Raw genomic sequence first — 7656 nt, 5'->3', positions numbered from 1 at the left:
AGGTTAAACTGCGTGAACGAAAACCACCAGACAACAAATTGGTGGAGATTTTCTCCTCAATCAAACAAAAGCGTCACTATGGGTGGATCTGGAGGCTCTTTGGAGATGATGTGATAGGAAGTGGGCTGTGATTCTGAGGGGGTGGGGTTGCACACAGGCTTTTATTCTGACTTCAGTCTCTAACTGGATTGGAAGGAGCTGCACGCCACCTTGTTGCGCACTTGGCGGCTCAAGCGGGCAGCTCAGCTTCACGGAGAGACTGAACCGAGAACAAGCCTCAGTCTCTGGGTTCTGGATGGATTCTTACCGAGCAGCTTCATGAGAGAAGCTCCCAGCAGCCGCACCGTGAGCGCACAGACTACCCAACCAGGAGCTCAGAGAGGAGCCGCGGCGCTCGCGCACCTGAACGCGTTTACCTGGTTTTGGGAGGACATCTGGGCGTAGAAAGGTGAGGACAGTTTGGGCTTTTTGTACTCTACCTGGAAATGTTTTAAGTTTTATGATGAAGGTTTGGATCAGACGGTGCAGGTACCTGTTGATGGATGAGAAGCAGAACGAGGACAGCTCGCTCGCGCGCACAGCATGCTCTCCACTTTCACTTCGCCAGATCAAACTTCAAACTTCTTTTCTTTCACTAAAACAACACGATCACCCCGCCTCATAGCTTTAAACAGGAGGAAATCAAATAGTTCCCACATGAGATGAGTTAATATTCGCACCTGCAGGTAAAGGTGAGGCGGATTCTAACGTATCCACTCCTGCTTTTGGGGCGTGCGCGTGAGTCCCTCCTGTGTTAGGCGGAAAGTGCGCAGCTGCGAGTTTATTGTAAACACTTTCACTTTTGTCAGGTGTACGTTTTCCTCGTGTAGCCTACCTGGGTTTCTACAGGATCTGTGACGATCTATCAGGTTTAGGTCTAATCCAGATTAACTACAGATGCGTCAAATAGGAGCAAAGCAGAGGAAACCCCTAAAACTGTTTGTTTTAAATCTGCTGAAAGCAAGAGACAAGTTTGATGAATAAACCCTGCAAAATTTTGTTATTATTATGGTGGTTTGTTATTAATAATAATAATAATAATAAATAATAATAAATAACAATAATAAATAATAATAATAATAATATTATTATAAATTGCCTGCTTGGTAGTGTGCGTGCATCTTGTTAGTAAATCTAACATAATTGAAAAGTCACCATTCCTACCAGGGATTTTTCCAGAGGGATTTGTTCATTCCATGGATCAATGATCCCATCTGGGATTAAAGGTTAGACTTTCCAACAACATACGATTTATTCCCAAGAAACATCACTGCAACAAAGAAACAAGCCAAACCTTCAATTTCTGTGTTAGGTTTACACACACACACACACACACACACACACACACACACACACACACACACACACACACACACACACACACACACACACACACACCATGTTGCATGTTTAAAATCCTTCATGATGACATTAGCTTTGATCGCTGTAACGAATCTTTGTATTTTTATTTTTCTATTATATATCTAAACTTGGAGGATTCTGTGCATGCTGGGGCAGATGTTTGTGGTCTGCAGGTCACCCCTCAGGTGCTGGGGCAGATGTTTGTGGTCTGCAGGTCACCCCTCAGGTGCTGGGGCAGATGTTTGTGGTCTGCAGGTCACCCCTCAGGTGCTGGGGCAGATGTTTGTGGTCTGCCCATCAGATCAGCTGGAGGTGATTAGGGTTTCACTCCTGCTGCAGCCGTTCAGCAGTTTGTTGTTCAGTCTGGGTTCAGGAGGATTTCTTTAGAGGAAATCATCCAAGCATGTAGCAGGAGGAGGAGAGAGAGCAGACAAAGGCTGTGAGTCAGTTCCTAGTTATGTTTGTGCGTGACCCCCCCCCCCCACCCACCTCGGTCCATGTGTGAACATCCAGAGCCACTCTCACGCCACCTCTACTTTTATAGGATGAGGGTCAGACATGGTGAGGTTCAGGTTGTGGGCATCCTGTGGACACTTGCTTTGTGTGTGTGTGTGGGGGGGGGGGGCGCATGCCATGCATGCCATGCTAAACGTCCTGGATGACTTGGCTCAAGCTTCTGGTGGAAACCAATGTGGGAAAGATGATCTGTTTTGCTGAGGTTGCATCTTTATGGTTTCCAGCCTGGTCTCAATGCATTTAGTTCAGGAAACATTCCCACGAGGAGCCGTCGGATGGACTGCAGGTTCTTTCCAGGACTTTCGCAAAAACACACACACACACACACACACACACACACACACACACACACACACACACACACACACACACACACACACACACACACACACACACACACACACACACACACACACAAACTCTCTCTGAAAACTGGAGGCTGCAGCCACAAACCACACCTGCTCTCTTGTCTGACAGTAGCTCTCAGCTTTTTTTCAGCTCTGCAGATATCTTAAACTTTGCATCATCTGAGCCTTCCTTTCTGCTTTTGAGTCACAGAGAACATGGTGGACCTCCAGCGCTGTTTGAAGCTCCTCGTCCAATACCCAGACTTTCCTTCAATCCTGATTCTCTTCTTTTGGTGTTTACGTGCTCGGCTTCAGGACTGTTTGGGTTTTCTTCAGTTGAATGAAGTTCGGTTCACTTTACCCATTTAACAGGACAGTAACAGCCTAGCGAGGCAGAGGACGTGGCGGAGCAGTGAGGCTGCTGGACAGGTGACGTCTGGAGGTCCTGAGCTTGACTTGCAGCCTCCTGAGTTCTCTGGGTCTGTGTCGCAGCAGATCGTTCCGTCATAAAAAGCCGTGGTGGATTGATCCAGGATGAAAAACAAAAGATTTTAATAAAAATAATAAAAAAAAACTGGTGGCGCAGCAACAAAACCTGCCTCAACACAAACCAGAGCCACTGTCACTTTCTCCTGTTTTACCTGCTTCCTGTCAGCTTGTTTATTTATTTGTTTGTTTGTTTGTTCATCAAAATAATTAAATTAATCTGCACCCTGGCTCTATCTCTAGCCCAAAGTAACCTGTGACCAGAATGAGGTCCACACCTGCTGCTGAGGTCCACCTTAATCGTGTCTTCTTACTGCAGTCTTGAATCGACAGAAACCGCGAGGCAGGAGCAGACTAAGCTGTTTGGCAAGGTTGATTGGATCCATGATGAAAACGTGCAGTTTCCCGACTCTTCATCATTAATTTAAAACCTTAACATGTAACAGAGTTTGTGATTGTTTAACCCGCTTTGTCGTGAGGTTTGTCATCCAGATGTGTTCAGTTACAGATGTTTTATGGGTTTGTAGCCTCCATCTCTTTATGGAAGAAAGAAGCAATAAAGCCTTATTTTCTAATTTTGTGCTATGTCCAGTTACATTTATGGTCAAACTGGTTTTCAGAATCACTCCACCGTGTTTTTATTTTGGTCCCAGCCGTTGTGAAGTGTAACTGTATCGGCAGCCTGCTTTAATTATGACCTCTGCGTGGATCTGAACGTTTTCGGGGCTGAGAAAGCCACGTTTGGGAGCACTCTGATCTTTGCTACATGCTTTTGGCCTCCTCCTCTTTAGTGACAGCGTTTTCACGCAGCAGGGAAGTGGCTGAGTTATGGTTTGCAGACGTCTCGCTGAGACGCGGTGTGCAGCTGTGGAGCTAAAGACATGAAGACGAGGACAGAGGAAGAGCAGAAGGCTGAGAGGAGTGAGCCATAATTCAGCCGTTTACTCTGTGGCTTAATTCAATTCAATTCAAAAATACTTTATTGATCCCAAAGGGAAATTGATTAAATGATGCCCATCAATCTGAATGATGCTTAAAACTTCAATTTCACTCATGAAATTCATTAGTGATGCAGATAAAACATTTTTCTCCATTTCAAAGTCGTTAAATAGACACGCCAGCGCCTGTAGTGGCTTCAGATTTGCCTGGATGCAGTCGGTCGGTGACACCCTTAACTGATTGTTTGCTTGAGGACCGGCCCGTTTCCCTCCAGAACATCAGACGGATTCCTGCGTGTTGTGGGGGTTCCGAACAAACAGGACTTGGAGAGCACTGCCGAGTGCTTCTACTCTTAAATTCTCTGCATCACACGATGCCACAGCTCATCATCAGGTTGTGGCTCTAAAGTTCTGGACAAGCAGACACTGGATCAAGCAGAACCCGTAGCAGTCCTGGAGAGCTGATTTAAGTCCAGCTGAGTTACACATCGCCACCATCTTTGCCTTTTCTGGAGTTTAACTGAATATTTAGGTTGGAACACAAGTGTATTTGCGGTTTATATTTCATCAGCCAACCCTTTACCTGCTCCTCAGTCTTACTGGAACCAGGCTTGGTGTTGAGAAGACAAAATGACCTTTTATGCTGGTGAAGGTTGAGTTTTGTGTTGTTTCGAAGGCTATATTTGCAGAATCGACACAATCAACAAAAAATGATTATTGAAGTAATTTTGTTACATTCTGCTTTGCAAACATGCTTTTATTTTGTTGTGTTGTCTAGTACGCAGACTTCCTCCCCTTCTGGGGGCTAAACCCAGCTGCTTATGTCTGAAATAGTTGATGCAAGCGAAGATGGCAGAATGAGGGCGAAATACAGTGTATGCTTCTATGATGACCTTCACGTATTCTCAAAACTCATTTTATGCAAACAGACTTCCTGTTTGGACCTCCAGGCTCCCATAGCAGCTTTTCTCAGCCTTTATAGCATCGCTGCCTGCTCGTATTTTGTCCACGCCGCTAAATATTTAAGTAAATTGAATTTAATTAATTGGTTTCTTTGTTTTTAAAATAGCTTCTAAAATATTTTGTTCTCCTCTTAAATCAGCCTGATGTTGAATATTCTGGATATCCAAGTTGTCAAAATTACAAAACGACTCAACTCTGCCACCCGCTGATAGACGTTGGTGTCTGCAGTCTCCCTAAACTTTTTTTTATTGATGCTCATTCAAAATATAAAACTCTAGCCAACAAGAATGGGGAAACTAAAGTGAACACAGATCACAGATCACGCTGTTAAAACTTTTATTTTGAGGAGTCACAGCCCACCTCCTGGTGTGTCCTCTGTTTTCTAACTTGATGGGTAAAATAATTATGATTTTTTTTTATTTATCCATAGCTGAGATGCTCTGGCATAAACTCTAAAAATGTTTTGCCTCCATATAGAGTAGTTTTTAATTTACCTGCCAAAGAAAACTTATGGAAACCCTTCAGTTTTGCAGCAAAAAGCTTAAAAAGAGCGTTGCTCTAGATTTTACATGCAGAACGTTTTCTGAGGAGCTGATGTCATCGTTGAGCTGAAAACCGCCCGGCCCTCTCCATCCTCCGGGTTTCGTGGGTTTTGTGAATGCTCGACATGCTTGATGTTGGTGCAACCAGAAGGTCTCCTATCGATGTGTCACCAGGATTCGCTCATGCTTTGGTTTGCATGAATTGATCGTTCCTCATCTTTAGTTCTTCGCTAATCGAATAAAGTTGGCCAGACAAAATAAAAAGCATCTTGGCGTCGTGCAGCTTTCTCCGAACCATCTGAATGGTTTTTGTTTGTTTTGCAGCTGGTAGCAACGAGTGGACTGAATAAAAAAAATCAAAACCTCAATAGAAATCTGATTTTTGTTAGTCGTGTTGATTCTTACCGGCTGAAAGTGCAGAGAAACGGTTTGACTCCGGTAAACCAGCCCATCATAGTAATAGAATCAAAGCGGCCTGTCGCCTTTAGGCTGTTTTTGCCTCTGTGTGCGTCTGTTATCCCACTATCGCAACTGCAGCCCCCAGAAAGTTAAATGATAGTTCTACATTTTTATTCTGTACATAATAACACAATAAGCTCGCACACGGCGCCACTCCGAGAGCCACAAACGGCCCACAGGCCACCAGTTGGACATCCCTGCTTTGAATTTCAGTTGAATCCTTTCTCAGACCCTTTTAAAAGATAAACACTCCAGGTTAGTCTTACTTTAATGTATTTACTCTGGTTTCTGTGTAGGTTTTAGTTTGTTCACCTCCTTCGATTGGTCCAAATTCCTGCATTAAGCCATTTGCACCAAATCTGATTCTGAGGGCCAGTTTGTGGTTCTTTTACGCCTCTGACCTGCTGATTCGGACGTTCTGATTTACTCCCAAAGAATCATAATGAACCGAAAACAAGTTTTCAAAATAAAATTCTTGACAGTAAATTGTATTAAAGTTGAATTTTCTGTGAGTGAAATGTCATCGTGGCTAGTTATTGGTGATGTGGACTATCGCCTGGTGATGCATTCACGGACCAAATTAAAACCTGATTTCTGAGTTTCAGCTTGGCTAATCAATGCTAATTCCAATCACTGACTCATCTCTAGTAAAGCCCATGACTCTGATATGTTTACTGAGTAAATATTTGCTTGTATGTTTATTTTCCCACCAACCATCTGGGCTGAAGCTGGTCAATCAGCAGCGTCGTCACACAGTTTGACACACCAGAATCTGACCTCTGAACCTCTGAGTCGGGGTGGGGGTGGGGGTGGGGGGGTGTGAGTGTGTGTGAGTGTGAGTGTGAGAGTGTGAGTGTGAGTGTGAGAGTGAGAGTGTGAGTGTGAGTGTGTGAGTGTGAGAGAGTGTGTGAGTGTGAGTCTTTGTCACAGTAATTATGAAATCGACTGCAGGGACCTGAAAAGGCTCAACAGCCTAATAAAAAAGGCTGGTTCTGTTCTGGGGACGACTGTGGAACCACTGGAGGAGATAATGCAAAGAAGGATTCTCCAGAGAATCAAGAAAATGATGGACAACCCTGAGCATCCTCTTCACAAGACTGTCCGACAACGGAAGAGTGTCTTCAGTCAGAGGCTTCTTCAGTTTGGCTGCAACACTGACCGCTACTGGAGATCCTTCCTGCCAACAGCCATTGTAATATACAATAACTCTTTGATGACTTGATTATTATTATTATTATTATTCTGAGCTACTACAGCAATCAATTTCCCTCTGGGATTAATAAAGTATTTTTGAACTGAACTGAATAGAATGCAAAATAAACCGGAACCGGTTAAGAGATGAATCGTTCTGCGTGGCGGACAGACGGGATCGTTTTCTAAATCAAAAAGAAAAAAGTTTTGTTTTGGACCGAGAACATCTGGACGTGTTTAACAGGAAACGTTACAGTTTTTACTTCCAGGTATTTAAGAATGACATTAAACCAAAGGCTGCTGTTATTGTAAAACAACATATTTTTCTGGTGAATAAATGACGTCAGGTGAGTAAATGGCTTGTATTTATATAGCGCCTTCTAGGGTTCTAGGCCCCCCAGGGCGCTTTACAGCACAAACGTAGGAATGTAGGAATGGATGTGACTGATGGGTGAGTCAGTAAAGTGCCTTGGGGGGTTTCAGGACTCTAGAAGGTGCTGTATCAAATACAGGTCATTTACCATTCATCCAAAACTACTCAAACGTATCTAGGATGGTAAAAAGTAGTGGCCCAGGGGCCTGATCTGGCCCATGACCTGCATCATTTGGGCCTACTGGAGTCTGTCCTTCCTCGGGCTGATGAATCTATTGTTTTCTGACTGAAACTGTGATTTCACACAAGGCTGACCCAGGATCTGCTGAGTCAGCTATTTTACCATCCAGTTTTTGAAGTGTCATGGTGAAAATTGTTTTGAATTAAATCAGGAATCAAACAGAAATTTTTATTTCCGTCAGAAAAAAAATCACTACTTG

General features: G+C 43.8%; 1 protein-coding gene across 1 annotated transcript in view; it reads left to right on the top strand.

Moving 5' to 3' along the window:
- Positions 1–276: 276 nt before the first annotated feature.
- Positions 277–7656, top strand: part of il34 (interleukin 34) — a 32788-nt gene continuing 25408 nt past the window's right edge. The window contains exon 1 of the mRNA XM_015965139.3: positions 277–448. The gene's annotated coding sequence lies outside the window, so the exon portion shown is untranslated. The remainder of the gene's footprint in view (positions 449–7656) is intronic.

Source organism: Nothobranchius furzeri, chromosome 4 (assembly GCF_043380555.1).
Source record: "Nothobranchius furzeri strain GRZ-AD chromosome 4, NfurGRZ-RIMD1, whole genome shotgun sequence".
NCBI classification, from domain to species: Eukaryota; Metazoa; Chordata; class Actinopteri; order Cyprinodontiformes; family Nothobranchiidae; genus Nothobranchius; species Nothobranchius furzeri.
This window is presented reverse-complemented; position numbering and strand designations above follow the sequence as displayed.